Source organism: Stegostoma tigrinum, chromosome 3, assembly GCF_030684315.1.
Source record: "Stegostoma tigrinum isolate sSteTig4 chromosome 3, sSteTig4.hap1, whole genome shotgun sequence".
In the NCBI taxonomy this organism is placed as follows: Eukaryota; Metazoa; Chordata; class Chondrichthyes; order Orectolobiformes; family Stegostomatidae; genus Stegostoma; species Stegostoma tigrinum.
In genome coordinates, this window is record NC_081356.1 from 78,418,861 (window position 1) to 78,439,596 (window position 20,736).

Consider the following 20,736-nt stretch of genomic DNA (forward strand, 5'->3'; position numbering starts at 1 on the left):
CCCCTGCCATACATTTCAAATCTTCACAAGAATGCTTCTCCACTCAAATTATTTCATCTGACCTCTTCCTTCATCAAATTGTTTCGAGAATCACAGCTAATGCTATGGGTTCATAAGATCAAGATGTCAAGATTAATTGGTTTATGTATGTCTGCAGAAATAAAACCAATAGATAGAAATAGCATATTTTTTCTCTTCCTAATGCTAGACTAGAACTAGTAGTAGAAATCCAATGCTTGTGGAATTTAAAGGGCAATGCTCTTCCCAGTTTTTTAAAGAGTTGATTTAATTTAATATAGTCAATTTCTGTATGAAAATTAGTAAAGCATAAGCTTGCTCAATTTGCTAACTATTCTTTAACTAACAGTAACAACCTAAACTATTTGTTACGAACATACAAGTGTCAATAATTTTACTTCTTATTCAAAGACTAAATCATTTTAATTTGTAATTTTGATCATTGTCTCATGCACAAGGATATTGATGATTAATTTAGGTTGGCTGACACACTGAATAATTTTCTTCATGTCAAAATAAACCTAAAAATTGGTTAGGTGCCCAAATCATTCATCCATTACATCTACAGCTTTAACTCAAATGCATAAGGTCATAAGAAATGGAAGCAGGAATAGAGAATGCATAAGGTCATAAGAAATGGAAGCAGGAATTCAAGCCATTGTGTCTACTCCACCATTCAATAAGAGATAGCTGATCTGCATGTTGCCTTAACTCCACTTTCCTTCTCTGCCCACATAACCCTCAATTCTATTGTGGCTAAAAACTCTGCCGTACTTGATCTTTAATATATTCATTGTCTCAGTTAGCACAGCTCTTTGGGTTGAGAATGTCAAAGATTCATGATCGTCTAAAGGAAGGAATTGCTCCTCATCTCAATCTTAGATGGGAACTTTACTATTTCCAATGTATAGCTCCTATTTCTGGATTCTCTTAAGATGGAAAACATGTTCTCAAAATCCACCCTGTCAAGTCCCTACAAAATCTTATATAATTCACAAAGATCACTTCTCATTGTTCTGAACTTCAGTAAATTTATGCCCATCCTGCTTAACCATCCTCATTAGAACATGCCTTCATTCAAAGAACCAGCTCTGAATAGCTTCCAATACAATATATCTGAGGTTAGGCAACCAAACATCTACTCTAGTAGAGTCTCACCAATGATGCTAGGCAGTTTTATTAAGGATATTGCAAAAATCTAAATGTACGTCTAAGCAAGGCAAGTACGTGGCTTTCAAAAGGAAAATCATTTAAACTATGGCTTCCAAGTTCTTATTGTTCAATTGTTTTTCATAAAATAACAAAGATTTGTTTAAAGTCTTGAGAGTGTGACTTTTGAAAATTGGCAAACTATTCAACATGTTCAAAAGCAAACTATGGCTTTCTTCTGAATATTACTTGACATCAACCTGTAAAATATTTGACATGCACCAGGAATGTTGTTCAATAATTCAGAATCAGTACAATGGAGTCAAAAATGACAGTCATACATGACAATGCCCTGTGTTTTGCAATCGGCAGCAAAGTGCGACTGCTTAATGCTGATCTCAAAGAAAGCTGCCTTCAATATCTAACAATGTCTACCACATGAAATTCCCTTTTCCCTAAGTCAATTTAAACCATGTGCCAACAACTATTTATCTTTGATTTGAAAATTAATTTGTTTGTTTATTTGTTTTCATACCAGATTGGCTATTTGAGGGGGTTTATATTTTTGAATGTTTTTATTGATGAGAGATTTTCAATCTAGCATATTTTGAATATTATTCTATTAGATTAATATAAATTTAATTTCTTAATGCCCATTTAAAAAGATATCTGGAGGATTGTTCACAGTAAATACTGGCCGAATGGCTGTTCCCACACTTTTACATCCTTCCTTAAATGGTGGCTCAGTGTTTAGCACTGTTGCCTCATAGCACTAGGTACCTGGGTTAGATTCCAGCCCGGGGCGGCTGTCTGGGTGGAGTTTGTATGTTTTCTGATGTCTGGGTGGGTTTCCTCTGACAGTTCAAAGATGCTCAGATTAGGTGGATTGGTCATGGTAAATTGCCCAGGAATGTGCAAACCACGTGGATTAGCCATGGGAAGTGCAGGTTTACAGGGATAGGGTATGGAGGATGGGTCTGACGGGGATGCTCTTTTAGAGAGTCAGTGTGCACTCAATGGGCTGAATGACCTGCTTCCACATTGTAGGGATTCTATGATGGAGACCAAAACTGTACACAGTCCTCCAGATGTGACCTCACCAGCATTCTATATAACTGCTACAAAACATCCCTACATTTATCTTCCAATCCCTTTGCAACAAATGACAACATTCCATTTGCATTCTTAATCACTGTAATACCAGCACAGTAACCTTTTGTGATTCATGTACCCGGATACCCAGTATGTCTGTAGCTCAGAGTTCTGCAATCACTCTCTATTTAAATAATATATGTCTTGTACATTCCTTCTGCCAAAGTGGACAAGTTCACATTTTTCTACATTGTACTCTGGAAGCCAATATTTTGCCTACTCACTGAACCCATCCACATTGCTTTGCAAGATAACAAAGTGTGGAGCTGGATGAACACAACAGTCCAAGCAGCATCTCAGGAGCACAAAAGCTGACGTTTCAGGCCTAGACCCTTTTGCATACTTTTTATCTCCTCTTCACAACTTACTTTGTTACCTATCCTTGTACTGTCATCAAATTAAACAACCATGCATTCATTGTCTTCATCCAAGTCATTGATATAAATTGTAAATAATTAAAGAATCAACACTGATCCCTGTGGCACATTACTTTTGCTCCCTGGCAAACTGTAAATTACCTGTGACGCATTGCCAAAGCTTCCAAGGCTATGGGCCAAAAGCTGGAAAATGGGACCAGTGTAGGCAAGTTTTTGTTGATTGTTGCAGACATGATGAGCCAAATGGACTCCTGCAGTGCTATAAACATCTACACGTGTTTATGTCCACCCTTTGTTTCCTTTTAACCAGGTAATCCTCTCCCACGTTATCCTCTAAGCCATGAGCTTTCTTTTCCCTCTTAGAGATAGTAAGAAATGCCGATGCTGCAGTAACTCACTCAGATTTTTCCCACTTAGCAGTCTTTGATGTATCACTTTGTCAAATGTTTTCTGGGAATCACACTATAGTACATGCATCAGTTCCCCTTTATCTATGTTGTTTGTTCCTTCCTTAAAGAATGCCGATAAATTATGCAAACATGATTTCCTTTTCAAGTTGACTGCATGATTGCATTATGATTTCCTGAGTGCCATGTCTTAACCTCCTTAGTAACTTTTCTAACATTTTCCATTACCAGAGATTTTAGGCTAACTGGCCTGTAATTTCCCACTTACTGCTTCCTTTATTTCTGTAACAAAATGAGTAACATTTGCTATTTTTCAATCTGATAGATGTTTCCAAAACTCTGAAAATTAAAACAAATGCAATATTATCTCAGTAGCCACTTGTTTTAACGCCCTTCAGTAAAATCAGCAGGGCCAGGAGATTTGTTGGATTATAGTTCCCATAATTTTCTCAGTATCTTTTCCATATTGATTGTGATTGCTTTAAATTGCTCAATCTCTTTGACCTGCTGATTCACAACAATTTTGGAATGTTATTTGCATCCTGGATGCTGATGGGCTTGCTGTGTTCATCCAGCTCCACATTTTGTTATCTCAAACACTATGAATTTCTTACATTGTACACTCTTTTGTTTTTTTCAAATAATGTCTTTGGAGACACAGAGCAGCTTTGTTCGATAACTGGCGACGTTTTTCCTGATACATTATCACAACCATCGGGTCTGTTTGAGAACCTTATAATTCTTTCTCACTTTTATTTTGTAAGAGTTCATTACAAAACATTGCAAGATAAAGAGCATGAAATAAAATTCAATTCATCTCTTTTAAAAAAAAGCTTTTCTGATGAAGGGTCTAGGCCCGAAACGTCAGCTTTTGTGCTCCTAAGATGTTGCTTGGCCTGCTGTGTTCATCCAGCTCCACACTTTGTTATTACAAAATTACTGTTCATTTCATCAACCATTTCTCTATTTTCCATCACTAATTCCCTAGCCTCATTCCCTAGAAGCCCAAAACTCTCATATTTTACTAGATATCTGTAGCAACTCTTGATATTGGATTTTATATTTCCAGCTAGCTCACCCTCACACTTTAATTTCCTTTTGCTTATTCACTATTCAGTCATTCCTTGCTGTTCTTTATGTTCTGTTAATCTTCTGATCTGCCATTCATCATTGCAGAATAATGAATTTTTTTTTCCAATTTGACACTACTTTTAATTCTTTAGTTAACTATGGTGGATGCATCTTTCCAGTAAATTTCTTCTTTTTGATTGAAATGTAATTTTTTTGAGTATCCTGAAACATTTCTGTCTCTATTTAGGGAAACGACCTGTTCTTTAACCTAGTTTCACAGTTCATGTTAGCCAGTTTTGTCTTCATGCCCTCAAAATCGCCCATATTTAAATTTAAAATTTTCATGTTCAATCCTCGTATCGCTTCCTCTAACTGAATATAACATGCAATCATATTACAATCACTGCCTTTGACATGAGGTGTTTCATTAATGCTTATGGCACATGATCAGACCTGGTGTCCCAGGCTAGATCTACAACATAGTGCTCTAAAAAACTGTTCTGAAAACACTCAATGAATCCATGCAAAATATTTTTGTCAATCTGATTTATACAATCTCCATGTAGATTAAAATCACCAATGATTATTATTTGTGACCTTGATTTGATTTTCAGCCTTGGAAAGAGGCACCTGTGACCTTTCCTCAAATTCTTCCAAGGGATATGTATGTCTCTGGAAAGACACATGTTTGCAATTCATCCCTAACTGTCCTTGAACTGAGTGATTTTTACAGGTACTTTCAATGGCAAGTTAATAGTCAACTACATTACTCTGGGTCTGGGGTCTGTGTAGGGCAAGCCGTGCAAGGATAGCAGACTTCCTTTACTCCAAGTTCGCTAAATTGAATTTAAGCTCCAGCAGCTGCTGTGATAGGACTTGAATTGCTGTCCTCAGAGCATTAGTATTATTAAGGTGACATCTAACACCCCCTCCTATTACCAGGTTGATGCATCTTTAAGATGCCACAGATGTTCACAGCTGGCCATTGTAATGGCAGTGGTGACTAAATTCAAGGCCACAGTTACTCTGACGTTGACTAGTAAGGCATGGCAACCAGTGATGTAAGGTGTGGGGTCTTTACTGACAAAGACATGGATATCTGTAACCATCGACCTAGAGAGTCACTTTCTCCTTTGACACTGGTTCTCAGCCATATTTAGTTTTAATTGTCTCTGCTTACAGGCCCGATGTTCAGGATGGTGTTTTCCTTCTCCTTCATCCTCCTCATGCCTTTCCCATGGCCTCCTGATTCCAGGGCTCAGCCCTTCCCGTACACACTGTTGTTCCAGGACTCAGCCCTCCCTGTACACGCTGTTGTTCCAGGGCTCAGCCCTTCCTGTACACGCTGCTGTTCTACGGCTCAGCCCTTCCTGTGCATGCTACTGTTCTAGGGCTCAGCCCTTCCTGTGCATGCTACTGTTCTAGGTCTCAGCCCATCCTGTACACACTGCTGTTCTAGGGCTCAGCCCATCCTGTACACGCTGCTGTTCTAGGTCTCAGCCCATCCCGTACACGCTGCTGTTCTAGGTCTCAGCCCATCCCGTACACGCTGCTGTTCCAGGTCTCAGCCCTTCCCGTACACGCTGCTGTTCCAGGTTTCAGCCCTTCCCGTACACATTGCCGTTCCAGGACTCAGCCCTTCCTGTACACACTGCTGTTCCCCTTCTCTAGCAACCTTGATTTTTCAGGGTGCAGCACCCAATTTCTGTTCCACCCTTCCTGATGCACAAGTCCAAACAGCCCATGGCTCTGAATCATACATGTTACTAGTTGTCGCCGAAAGAGAGATGACCACCAGAATTGGCAATGATCTTAATGCTATCTCATCCTCTGATTAGTGATAGACTGCTGTAATTTTAATTTTCAAAGAGACTAGGCCTTTCATGTATGATTTAGCCTTTCTTCAGAAACAGGTGCATCATACTTGACTTGCCTTCAACCTGATCCATGATTGTCTTCAGTTGGTCTGAAGCAGACAACTCCTAAATGCTGGCCGGCTCCACTAATATTAAAATCTTACTGAAACCAAGCTTTCTTGGCCCCCAGAGGAGTTTGGGTGTGTTTATCTGCCCACGGTATCCCTCAAATTCTCACACACTCTCAAAGATTCCTCTTGCTATAACCTGAAAAAGCTGCAGTGATCACCTGGCCTCAGATTGAGGCAAGCCCAGGAGGGCCAGGAAAGAACAAGCAAAACTGTCTGTGCTGAAATTACACTTCAGTCTGAAGAGATATTGAAACCAGGCAATTGAATGAGATCGAGAAATTCACATATCCTGTTTTAATTCACAATCATCTGATAATTTAAAATATTGGGAAATGAAAGGCTTGCCTCCAAGTTAGCCGGTTGAAATGACAATGAAGCCAGGCTTGGAAATTTTCAAATGCACTATATTTCAGTAACTCCTTGACAGCGCAGAGAAGGAGAAGTAATTAGTAACAACAATAGCTAGAAGTCTCTCTCTTTCCATGTTTCTGTCGTCACTTCAAAAGTAACATCGGGTGAAAAATCAAATTGGAGAACAACAATTCACCAAGAATTCAAAGGCACCTACAAGATAACAATCAACAATGAAATAACTGAGGTCTCAGGTTAAAAATTTAAACAGCTCAAGGATTCCAGGAACTTTTAAACTGTGTAGCATTTATTCTAGCTACTTGTATCAGACATTCCTCCTTTTAAAAAATTATTGCCTATTTTTGTGAATGTATTGATATCACATCTATTTTTTTTTCTTGGAGTTAGTAGGTAATAAACTTCCTTTCCTTCACTCAATAAAGTCTTGTAACTGGCTTCTTCATTTTGATTTACTTAACTACACTTTTAATTGTGTGTGATAATAATATTTGTTCAACCGACTGAGATGGGGTTTAAAAGAGGAAAGTCAATTAGCTTCTCCTCATCTGGTCATAACAATATCCAGAACAGAAGTTGGTCATCAACATGTACATTGTGTCTATCATTACTTTGACTCCATTTGGGTGCAGTTTGGGCCATACAAATCTGACACTAATGGTGCCGACGGACAAATTCTTGCCAGGTTAGTAACTTGCATTTGATTGCAGACTGGGATAATTTCGCCACCACTCATTTTGTCGACATGTAGGTCACTGACAATCACTTCTGAATTTCCATGTTTAACTCCAGAGATGCTGGCAGTTCCAGTGGAGAAATGATAATCAATGCTGACAGTTTTTCTGTCATCAATGTGACAAGATTGGTTCAATAAACCATCAAATCATTATATACAAGAAGTGATAACCAGTAACGTTAGTCTGGCAACTCATGATGCAAGAACTCATGAACAAGAAAATGAGTAGAATCTTAAAGGGAGCTGAGTGATGTGATCTAGAATAAAATATGTGGCAGAATTGCATGAGAAGTCAGCAAGGCTTACCTTGGTGTTGGTAGCGTCTCACTCCAGTTTTATGCGAATTAATAAGAATTATTGTTGATAAACATTTTGTTTTCAGCCAAATTCTGCTCAGTAACACATAGCTTCCCTTCCTTATCAAAAACACTGGCGACAATGAAATTACAGCAGATACCTAGTGACTACAGCTTGCTGCTTGATCCAAAGAACCTCAATGTTGCTTGAGATCGGACAGTATCTTGGGGTGTGGTCCTCGTGCACCAGCTTCACTCTGGCAGGGCACAGACTTGCATTGAGGGCACACCAGCAACTAACATTGAAAGGCAGTTGCAAGGACACTTTAAATTCACAGGAACAGGCGCCCAGCTAACAGATTTCACCAGGCTGTTCCTCAAGGCTGCTCGCTTGCTCTCTTAGCACTCTCTTACTCAGCACCTACCTGAATGCTCGCATCGACCCTGCATTGCCTTGTGTTGCCGTGCCAATCAGTGAAGTCATACAATGAGATAGCTTGCTTTGCAGAGAAGGAGGTATACATCTTTCTGTAAGGTAGTGTGGTATGTCAACCTTACACTTACTCAATGTGCTAACAACATACACACTGCACATACAGCAGGCAGGTTGCCACGTCTCAAAATCTTTGGGAACAGTCCTCACCAAAGCCCAAAAATGCAGAAGTGGGTAAGAAGCCTGCTGTTTGTAGTTTGCAGTCTGATCCTGGGTATGAGAATATGTTCTAAACGCTGGAGGACTGACCCCTAATGCTAAAATTACTCTATACCAGGAGGCGAGAGAATTTCAATCTAAGGAGCATCTAATCCTTAATCCCAGAGAAAATCTCTGACTAAGAGGAGTTTGATGCAGCAAAGAGGGTCCAATCACAGTGGAGAAGATAATTTTGGAGGGCCAAGAGGGCTGGGGATTGAAGCAGGGGGCGGTGGTGGGAAGGAGGTAATCCAGCTCTTCCTGGCTCACAGACAGCACTTTGAAGAGATTTAAGTACTCCCTGGACATGTCTTACCATCCCTAAGGTGCTGCATTTACCATTGCTTAGGGTTAAAACTTGAAGACAAGTTAAATATAATGCTCTCAGCCACATTGACACGATTGAATCACTGCCACACAGCCTCCTGAGAGTGGCTTGGTCACCTAGTCCCTCCCTTAATTGTCCCTGACCAACCTGAAAGTGACTGGGCGCATGTAGCAAATAGTAGCAACTGACTGCGTCAAATGCAAATCTCATGTGGTTTCAAATCAAGATTATGAAGCAATCAGAAAGTTTACCTTTGAGCAGTCTACAGCACTTGACTCATTTAAAATGTTTAAACAGCAAAGTTTCAGTCCTGTCCTAATCTCTAAATATTTATTTGCAACCTCTTATGAGGTATCACTCCCATGGCAAACACAAAATTCTATCCTAAATAGAATTGTTGAAGTTCCAGACAGGCAGACACCCAGCAGTAGAGTCAAATAAAAGTGAAATACTGCTCAATGTGGTAATCTTAAACCAATACAGAAAATGCTAGAGAAACTCAGCATCTGCGCACAGAGAAACAGAGACACGTTTCAAGTCTAATATGACTCTTCTTCAGCACATTAACTCTGTTCCTCCCTCCACAGATGTTGTCAGACCTGTTGAGTTTCTCCAACAGTTTCTGCATTTGTGCCAAATAATAAAGGCTGGGTTTGACCTGTTTAGAATCCAAACTGAGGATATAGGTGCCCACTGCCAAGCAAATTCAACCTAGGAATGAGCAATATAGACATCTGAGATCACAATGTGTGCAGAGTAATAGGAAATTATGAAATATAAATACAGACTGATAGAAAATACTTAGTTAGCCAGGTATCGTGTGTGTAGAGAAAATGTGCTTTTCAGCTTGCTAGTCTTTCATCAGAACTCGAAATCATGCTCATTGCAACAACATAAATAGTAGCTTAGGGTATAGAGCTTAGAATCCACAGCATGTACGTAAAATGATTGGACTCAAACGAAAAATTTAATTATAAAACTGACTGTTTATGGTAATCAGAGATGGAAGATGGGAAAGAAACTGTTGCTGTAAGAGCTGCTCCTTTTTTTGAGGTATTTTCAGTGTTGGAGCTGAACTCCAGTCTGAATTCCAGGGGCAGTAATTACTGTTTTATAAGCTGCGGCATTATTTTAGAAATTTGGCTACAAAAGATCAAAACAACAGCACTTCAAAAAAAGGAGGAAGGGAGACAAAGGTAGTGACCACATGGTAGGAAGTGAATCAACTGAGAAAGAATCCTACACAGCTGTCTGACCCAGCAATGAACCTTCACAGCTAGTGACTCTGCTGTTTGATTTCAAGTATCTCTGGAAGCAGGAATTCATCCAAGAAAGTAAACAAACAGTGAAATTCACAGCTGACCTCGGAGAAACATGTGTGGAGAGCTCACAGCAGAAGAGCAGCTAAGCTGCTAGCTGTTTTTTTTTGTAAATCTACAATAGTGAGTATAGTGGGTTCTTTTTGATTATATGTTTTTAATTGAGATCTGTCTCTTGATTAAACTTTAAAAATATAAAACATAGGTAATAAGTTAGCCTGGAGCAGAGGTTTTGGAGCAATAAGACTGCACTATTTTCTGGGTCTGTAGATTGTTAAGTTGGCCTTTAGGAGAGTGATGTGTTCTTCCTGCCGGATGTGGGCGATTAGGGAGACTTTCCATGATACTGACGATTATGTCTGTAGGAAGTATGTTTAGTTGCGAATCCTATTGGATCACATGGATTGGTTGGAGCGGCAGTTAGAAACAATAGAAATTTGCAGGAGCAAATGTGATGGATGGCAGTTGCACGAAGGGAGATAAATTGAAGATACAGGCAGAGAGAAAGTTGACCTATAGGAAGGGTAGGAGAGGGAGTCAGGTCATGCAGGAGTCTCCTGTGGCTACCCCTATCTCAAGCAAGTATGCTGCTCTGGAGAATGTAGGGGTTGATTGTCTATCAGGGTAATGTAGCATCGACAGCCAGGTTTCTGGTACTGAGACTGGCTGTAATGTAACGAGAGGTACGCCAGGTTCCAATCAGTCGATTGTGATCGGGGACTCTAGTCAGACCACAGACAAATGTTTCTGCAGACAGCAGAGAGACATTAGAATGGTGTGTTGCATCCCTGGTTCCAGGTTCAAGGATGTCTCAGAGAGGGTACAGAATATTAGCCGGAGGTCATTGTACACATTGGAACTAATGACATAGGAAGAAATAAGGATGAAATTCTAAGGAGAGAATATAGGAAGTTAGGTAGGGATTTATAAAGGAAGTCCTTGAGCGTAGTAATATCTGGATTATTCACAGTGCCATGAGCTAGTGAGGGTAGGAATAGGAGGATATAACAGATGAATGCATGGCTGAGGAGCTGGTATGGGGAGAAGAATTCACATTTTTGGATCATTAGAATCTCTTCTGGGGTAGAAGTGACCTATATAAGGAAAGCTTGCACCTGAATTGGAAGGGGACTAATATACTGGCAGGGAGATTTGCAAGAGTTGTTTGGGAGGATTGAAACCAGGAAGGGAATTATTGAGGACAGAGAGCAGTCTGAGGCTGATACAGCTGGGAAAAGGAGTAAGTCAAACAGTCATGGTAGGCACGGACAAAGCAGAGAATGAGGTGGGACTGATAAATTAAACTGCATTTATTTCAGTACAAGAGGACTAACAGGTAAAGAAGATGAGTTGACGGCATGGTTGGGAACATGGGACTGGGATATCATAGCAATTACAGAAATATGGCTCAGGGAAAGACAGGACTGGCAGCTTCATGTTCCAGGGCATAGATGTTATATCAAGGATAGAAAGATGAGCAAGAAAGGAGGGGGATTGGTGCTTGTCATTAAGGATAACCTTACTGCTGTACTTGGGGAAGATATTCCTGGGAATACGCCTGGGGGAGATATTTAGGTGGATCTGAGAAATAAGAAAGGGATGATCATTTTATTGGAATTGTACTATATACCCCCCAGTAGTCAGTGGGAAATTGAGAAACAAGTTTGTAAGGAGGTTTCAGTTATCTGTGAGAATAATCGGGTAGTTATTGTGGGGGATTTTAATAAACATAGACTGAATTGCTAGTGTTAAGGGCTTGAATGGAGAGGGATTTGTTAAAGGTGCACAAGAAAATTTTCTGATTCAGTATATGGATGTACCTAGAAGATGTACAATATAGGGAAATTAATAATGACATCTTAGAAAATGTCCATATTACAGAGGGGGAAGGTATTGGACATCTTAAAATGCATAAAGGTGGATAAATCCCCGGACCTGATCAGGTGTACCCTAGAACTTTGTTTGAAGCAAGGGAGGAGATTGCTGGACATTGAGATGTTTGTATCATTGATAGTCACAGGTAATGTGCCAGAAGACTGGAGGTTGACTAATGTCATGTCACTATTCAAGAAAGGTGATAAGGAAAAGCTAGGGAACTATAAACCAGTGAGACTGACACCATTGGCGGGAGAGTTGTTGGAGGGAATCCCGAGGGTGAAGATTTACATGTGTTTGGAAAGGTAAAGACTGATTAGGATAATCAACGCGGCTTTGTGTGGGGCAAGTCATATCTCATTAACCTGATTGAGTTTTTTTGGAGAAGTAATGAAGCGGATTGATGAGGACAGGACAGTGGATGTGACCTAAAGGGAGAGGGCAAATAAGCTGGGGCTGTTTTCCCTGGAGCATTGAAGGATAAGGGGTGACTTTACAGAGGTGTATAAAATCATGAGTGGCACGGATAGGGTAAATTGAAAAGGCCTTTTCCCCAGGATAGGAAAGTCCAAAACTAGAGGGCATAGGGGAAAGGTATAAACAGGACTTAAGGGGCAACTTTTTCACACAGTGGGTGGAGCATATATGGAATGAGCTGCCGGAGGAAGTGTTGGAGGCAGGTACGATTACATTTAAAAGGCAAACATCACTATTCCTGCTACATTAGACTAATCTCACAGAAACTGCAGTGTTTCGAACACGTACGCGGTAATGTGGAAATCCAAAACTTGCCAATGGTATCAATGTGGACTTCACAAGCTTCAAAATCTCCCCTTCCCCTATTGCATCCCAAAACCAGCCCAGCTCGTCCTAGATAATAAAGTGTGAAGCTGGATGAACACAGTAGGCCAAGCAGCATCTCAGGAGCACAAAAGCTGACGTTTCGGGCCTAGACCCTTCATCAGAGAGGGGGATGGGGTGAGGGTTCTGGAATAAATAGGGAGAGAGGGGGAGGCAGACCGAAGTTGGAGAGAAAAGAAGATAGGTGGAGAGGAGAGTACAGGTGGGGAGGTAGGGAGGGGATAGGTCAGTCCAGGGAAGACGGACAGGACAAGGAGGTAGGATGAGGTTAGTAGGTAGGAGATGGAGGTGCGGCTTGGGATGGGAGGAAGGGATGGGTGAGAGGAAGAACAGGTTAGGGAGGCAGAGGCAGGCTGGGCTGGTTTTGGGATGTGGTGGGGGAAGGGGACGAACTGGGCTGGTTTTGGGATGCGGTGGGGGAAGGGGAGATTTTGAAGCTGGTGAAGTCCACATTGATACCATTGGGCTGCGGGGTTCCCAAGCGGAATATGAGTTGCTGTTCCTGCAACCTTCGGGTGGCATCATTGTGGCACTGCAGGAGACCTATGATCAGTGCCACAATGATGCCACCTGAAGGTCGCAGGAACAGCAACTCATATTCCGCTTGGGAACTCCGCAGCCCAATGGTATCAATGTGGACTTCACCAGCTTCAAAATCTCCCCTTCCTCCACCGCATCCCAAAACCAGCCCAGTTCATCCCCTCCCCCCACTGCACCACACAACCAGCCCAGCTCTTCCCCTCCCCCCACTGCATCCCAAAACCAGCCCAGCCTGTCTCTGCCTCCCTAACCTGTTCTTCCTCTCATCCATCCCTTCCTCCCAACCCAAGCCGCACCTCCATCTCCTACCTACTAACCTCATCCCACCTCCTTGACCTGTCCGTCTTCCCTGGACTGACCTATCCCCTCCCTACCTCCCCACCTAAACTCTCCTCTCCACCTATCTTCTTTTCTATCCATCTTCGGTCTGCCTCCCCCTCTCTCCCTATTTATTTCAGAACCCTCTCCCCTTCCCCCTCTCTGATGAAGGGTCTAGGCCCAAAACGTCAGCTTTTGTGCTCCTGAGATGCTGCTTGGCCTGTTGTGTTCATCCAGCTGCACACTTTGTTATCTTGGATTCTCCAGCATCTGCAGTTCCCATTATCTCTTGCTTTTAATTAGTCTATTCTCCTCTAGAGGGTACACAGTAGAACGACAATGTCCTTTGCAGTTATGATTTGATGAAGAGTTAACTTTCTTTGCTGTTAGTCTCACTGTAAAAATTTTTGTAACAGAATGTTATGAACAAAGTTTTGAATAGCAAGTTAACTACAGATTTACTGTGGAACAACCTTATTGGCTCTGAAAAGTACATTTTGTATTTGTGAATTTCAAATCCTTGTATAATAATGAAAGAAAAACATACATTTAAAAACTATTTTAAAACTTTTTTAGCCTTTTATCCTAAGCATTGTTATTTATCTTGAAATCTAAAAACTTCCACTAAAAGTGAAGGACGTTAACTGCTTTTATCCTCCTGGTTCACTATTGATGGTGTTGCGGTGGCTCAGTAGTTAGCACTGTCAGGACCTGGATTTGATTCCAGCCTTGGGCAACTGCTTGTGTGGAGTTTGTACATTCTCCCCATCCCTGCATGGGTTTCCTCTGGGTGCTCCAGTTTCTTCCCAAAGCTCAAAGATGTGCAGTCTGGGTTGATTAGCCATAAGAAGTACAGGGGTGTGGGATGGGGGAATGGAGTATGGGTGGGATGCTTGTCAAAGCATTGGTGTGGACTGCACGAGCTGAATAGCCACACTTTAGGAATTCTATGACTCCTTATCTCCTTTCTTACATCATTGATGCTTGACTGGGTACCAGCTTTAAACTGGTGTTGGGAAAAGGAAAGAAAAACATAGTGCAGAGATTGACAGCTCTTGATAGCTTTCTTCAAAGTTAATAATGAATGCCCTTGCTTCATCACTGACTACAAAATCAAGACCAATGACAGCTTTGGTCACAGGACAAAGCAAAGTGCATCACTGTAAAATATAATGAATGCTAGAGGTAGATTAATTATCTTGTTGGCAAATAGGAACAAAAATATGGAATATGCAAATCAATCCTATCTGTATATACTTCCAATAGATTGGAGTTCACCTGACTGTTCTACTATTAAATCATTTTATAAAACAAACCCAACATGATTTATACCCTTCTAACTTCCTTTTTAATTTAATTATGACTTGGTTCATCAGTTGAGAACTATTTTGGAATCTGAAACAAAAGAAGGCAAAAAGAATCCATCACTTAAAGTCTTCAATCTGCTTAGGAAAGATCTGTTTTAGAATTGACAGTTTGAAGCCTGGCAGTGTTGAATAGTTCATTACTTTAATGAATGTGATTTAATCTTCCAAGTATTTTGACTGTCTAGCAATTATGTGAGCATTGAAAATATAAATGAAATTATCACAGCACAAAATAGTTCCCAGAAAATGCATCTGGCCCTAATAAATAGAAAATTACTATTACAGATTTTGCATTAGAATGCCAAGGATAGAAGACATCATTACACAAAAAAAGTTACTGCCTTTCATAAACTGATATAAATTTACAAGAAGCAGAGCAAACTGATTTCAAGCAAAGTTCATTTAAAGGACAATTTCAATTAAAAATAGTTTCAAAATGAATTCATATTCACCACTTGCAGTAAATGTTTTCTGTTCTTAGCTGAGTTTGAATCCTAGTTTCGCCATTATATGTTGTCTGGATCAAAAAATGGCCATTATACCCTTAGCAGCCAGATAACCCAACTACAACCAGGACTGCCATCTAATTGTATGTGGTGACTGCCCTCCCAAAGCTATGGCCAATCAATATTAGAAGGGGTCATTTCTGTGACTGCAAAGAACTAGAGGGACATCTCCATACTGAGGCCAGATAAGTGTTTCCTTTAAACCAGGCTAGGTAAGGCAGGTGGCCTCAATGTTCAGGGACAGTGTGTGTTATCCACAAGGATCCTGTTGTTGTTGCGGGTGGGGGGGAATGGCAGTGGCCCTTCTTAGGTCAGTGAGGGGCTACAAAGGAGGACTTCCACCAGGAAACTGCTAAGAGGATGCTAGAGTTCAACTAATATTCTCCCTATGCCATGGCTGCCCCTTCAAATACCGGGAAGTTGTCAGTCAGGGCAAAAAGTAATCATTAATTAGGCAATTAATTGGTTTATTTGGCTACCTGCCTTCTGTCAAAGATTAGCCATATTGTTGAGATTCCTGACTCTCAAAGTATCTTTTGGTGCTGGGAAGATAGCAAGCTGCCATCACAATACCTTCTCCCACCATTTTCCCGGGATTTATGTCTCCCAGCCTGTTTTCAAAGGGCCAGTAAAATCCAGTCCATTGCCTCAGTGACAGCATTCTCAGCATTAAATCAGAAGGGTATAGATCTACCAAGTACCAATCCAGAGCAGTATGCAAACAATCGAATTTGATGTTTAAAGATAGCATGAAGCAAGTGCTTCATTATCACGGGTGTCTTTTATCTGGCAAAAATAGTAGCCCTGTTAAATAGTAGCTATGAAAACTCTGTCAAGATGATATAAAACATTCCTGTTAGCCGAGGAGTGGAAGGAAAAATTAACATTGAAAGAGATTGATAAGCTGTGCATTAAACTGAGATTGATTCAAAATAGAATATTTAGAGCATTTGCTTAATTAAGTAAATTGTTCAAATCTGATTAGTTAATTGACTTTATACATGATATACAAAATTCCTGGTGCATCAGTAAATGAAAATTACAGCTGTAGGTTGGATAAATGTGCCCTTGACTCAAATATTTAATATTAATGTTTTAAGTGGATGGAATTGTTTAGTTTATCTTTACTTTCTATAATATCTGCAGACATACAATATCAGATAATGGTATTGTACGCAAACATAAGAAGGAAGCTATACATATTAACACACCAGAGACTGCTCTTTGCAGACAGAATGTACATGCCTACACAATGAACCTGTTTCAATTCAACAGAAGGGTAATAGTTGTTTTTTTGTTTATTTCTCAGGGCAATGCCTTGACCAATCAGAGTCAATTTGCCTGATTTAAACAAAGCTCAACATTTAACTGTCAGTTATCATTAACTGGTGTATTATCCATGGTGATACCTTTCCCAGAGTCCACTCGCCAACCAGTCAGCACACTCCTCTCAAGTGTGTTTCCCTTTACATTGGTATTTCTTTTCAATTGCCCTGATAAGACAAAAAGCTTTGACAAAGTCTGTCTGATTTCAATACGCACATTCTGGCCTTCCAAACGACTATTTGTATGAAGTCACTAAAATATTGAGTTAGTTCTTATGACCACAGTATAAAACGGTAGTGGTTTTGCTACAGCTGTACAAAAACATGTTAGACCTGTAAAATACTGTGTACAGCCTGGATAGTACAGCACCCAAGAATAAACTATAGGAAAGAGCACAGCACAGAATTTTCAGAATTTTTCCAGGATTCCATGGTTTAGGTTATGAGTAGAAATCATATAAGCAATACATGTATTCCGTTGAAGATCAGATTAGTCTTCTTAGAACTTTGAAAGGAATTGAGGTAGAGAGACAGAGAGAGAGAGAAGGCTTTTCTGAATAGAATAAAATATCCCTTATTGTTGCATGTACTCCATTGTAGAAGTTCAATGAAAAGCTTTTACAATGTCTGCCTCCTTTTGGCACTATCTCAGGTACAAGTACCTAGGTACAAATCATGGATACAAAAGAGAAATAAAAAGTAGTTGCATTACTTTGCAGAGTATAAAAAATAAGTTAGAAATAAGATATCATTAAATGATTGACATTACAGTTAGGTAAAAAGAAACTCCAAATAAACATTACATTGCAGCAGCTTAGCACATGGCCTCTAAATGTAGTCTGACCACTCGCGCCAGATCCCAGTCCAACAGCCATCCCTGCTCCACTCCAATCCCTCAGTCTGCTCCGTACCGGCACTCAGCAGCTCCAAGGTAAGTTCCAGGACTGCCTCACCCGTGCCAGTCTCCACCCAGAGTCACTGCCTGCACCTGCCGCTGTTCCACAATTCACCTCCGGGGCTAAAGGGAGAGAAAAAGAGAAAAACTGCCAATGACATAAGGAGGTATGACCTTTAAATCTAAGCCATGCCATTCTGGACAGAAGCAAGGAACCACTTCTTCATGAAAAGTTCAACAGCGGTCACCCATAAATGTTGATAGTGGGGCATTCAGAAATATTGGTACCATTGAACGCCGGGGGAGATGGTTAGATGCCCTCTTGTCGTAAGTGATACCTACCTAGAACTCGTGTAACCTAAAAGTTATTTCCCACTTATCAGTCCGGGTGTGCTGTACGTGAACACAAATTATTTCAGTATCTGAGATGTTGTGAATGGTTATGAACACCGTGAATTTCTGGATGTGAGTTTGTTCGCTGAGCTGGAAGGTTCGTTTTCAGATGTTACGTCACCATTCTAGGTAACATCATTAGTGAGCCTCCAATGAAGCGCTGGTGTTATGTCCCGCTTTCTATTTATCTGGTTAGGTTTCCTTGGGTTGGTGATGTCATTTCCTGTTCTTTTTCTCAGAGGATGGTAGATTGGCACCAAATCAATGTATTTGTTGATGGAGTTCCGGTTGGAATGCTATGCTTCTAGGAATTCTCATGCATGTCTCTGTTTGGCTTGTCCTAGGTTGGATGTGTTGTCCCAATCAAAGTGGTGTCCTTCCTCATCTGTATGTAAGGATACTAGTGATAGTGGGTCATGTCGTTTTGAGGCTAGTTGATGTTCATGTATCCTGGTGGCTAGCTTTCTGGCGATAGACCCGACCCCACAACTAGAGAACCGAATCACAGCCTCCAACTGGAGGCTCACTGATGATGTTACCTAGAATGGTGACAAAACGTCTGAAAACTAACCTTCCAGCTCAGCGAGCAAACTCATATCCAGAAACTCAACCTGAGCTACAAATCTTCTCAAAGCTCGCGAACACTGTAAATTCATCAGGAAATGTTGTTGACCGTACATTGGAGGGAAGGTCATTGATAAAGCATTTGTAAATTCTTGGGTCTAGAACACTACACTGATGAACTCCAGAAGTGACGTTTTGGAGCTGTATGGTTGACCTCCAAAACTACAACCACCTTATAGTGACTGTCATGAAGTTAGCCAGGTTGACCTCATAGAATATGAGTTCTCTGATTGGGGCTGTTAGCCTGGTCCAATCAGGGAGCTCTGGGTGACATAAAAAATATTGAGCGTGAAGGATACTGACTCTGGTGCCTGACTCTGTATGAGGCAGTACTATAGTTGTGGTCTGTTCAAGTTCATTCTTAAATAAAGGATGATTTGGTCACAGGATACTAGCCTCCATATGTTATTTCACACCTAACCACGTCAAAACAGAGCTACTTAAAGTGGAGCATGTGAAAAGCAATGTGAAGTAAATTCTATACTGTGAATTACAACAGCAAGTACGGGAAAAGTCTTGGCAGTGCAGAAGGGTCAGCAATAACAAAAAAGGGTAAAAGAACAAAAGCAACCTGAAGAATAAAACAAAATACAGTGCGTTACTATCTGGAGTGTACTGTCTGAAAAGAAAGTGAAAGCAGAATGGGCAGAATCCCTAAACATGGAATATTAATGCAAAGGCCTAAACAGGCCATCAAATGGAATAAAGAAATAGAAAGGGAGGTGGAGCATTTTTTGACTATCTTCGAGGTCACCAAAATTCAAATTCAAGTTGGCAGTTTTTCAAAGAGATGTGTAAGAAAGACAAGACAATAATAGTAACAAGTTTGTCTCTGAGTCAGAAAGTTGTGTATTCATCTCCAATCCCAGCAACCTTGATGTTAGGCTGACTCTTTACAGTATTGAAGCCTTCCTTTGTATAAGGCATTAAACCAAGGTCCAATGTGTCCTCTCAGATGGATGGAGGGATCTAAGGCAACTTGAGGAATAGCAAAGGAGTTCTCTCACTGTTCTGTTCAATATTTATCCTTTGATAAATGTTATTCAAACTGGTTATCTGGTCTGGATTATTGTGGGACTCTGCTGTGAGCAAACAAGTTGCCACTCTTCTATATTGTAACAGGAGCTATACCTCTGATAAGATATTGAATGGCTGTAGGATGCTCTACTATAATAAAAGTGCAACTCAAGTGCATTTGTACTTTTTTTCACTTAACTTCCTCATTTAAGACAACAGAGATGGATAACCAAATAATTATAAATCATTCATTCTTGTCAGTTTTGGACGCACACTTAAAAATCCATCATTCAATGTAAAATTAGTAAGGATTTGCAGATAGTTAGGTTGATCGAGGGTAGGAAGTGTGGATTTGTTAAAGGCATATCATATCTGATTGCATATTACCCAAGTTTAATTCTCTTTTTCTGATAAGACATATTTGCGGATAAGTTAACCTTAGACAGTTTAAGATAAATCTTTCCAAAACTAGCAATTGACTTATGCATCAAATATAAAAGTAAACTTTTGTCATGGGTCTGGGCAATTGCCATTTTGAAATGTCATCCCACCAAACAAAACAACCCAAAGAACTGTGTAAGCTGAAAATCAGAAACAAAACCAGAAATTGCTGGAAAAACTGATAAAGGGTCACTGGGCTTAGAATGATAAATCTGTTTTCTCACAATAGATGTTGCCAGACCTCCTGAATTATTTCAGCAATTTCAGATTTTGACCCTGGATCCCATGCACCTTTACCTTCTTTATCAGTCCCCTTTGTCAAAAGCTTTGTTGAAATTTATAAAAACCACATCAACTGCCTAGCCTTATCTACACACCCAGTCATCTCCTCAAATAACTCTCATCAAGTTTGTTAGGCATGACCTCCCTCTGGCAAAGTCATGCCAACTATCCCTGATTATACCATGCCTCTCCAAGAGGGGATTAATTCTTTCCTTCAGAATTTTTTCCAAGTTTCCCATCATTGAAATGAGACTCACTGGTCTGTAATTCCCTGGTTTATGATTGAAAGAAGTCGAATGATAAAGAAAGTATTGCAAGAGACAATTTATAGTTTATCACTTCTCAAGAGGGCACCTTCAAACCAATGTATAAAGAATGTATTAATTACTGTT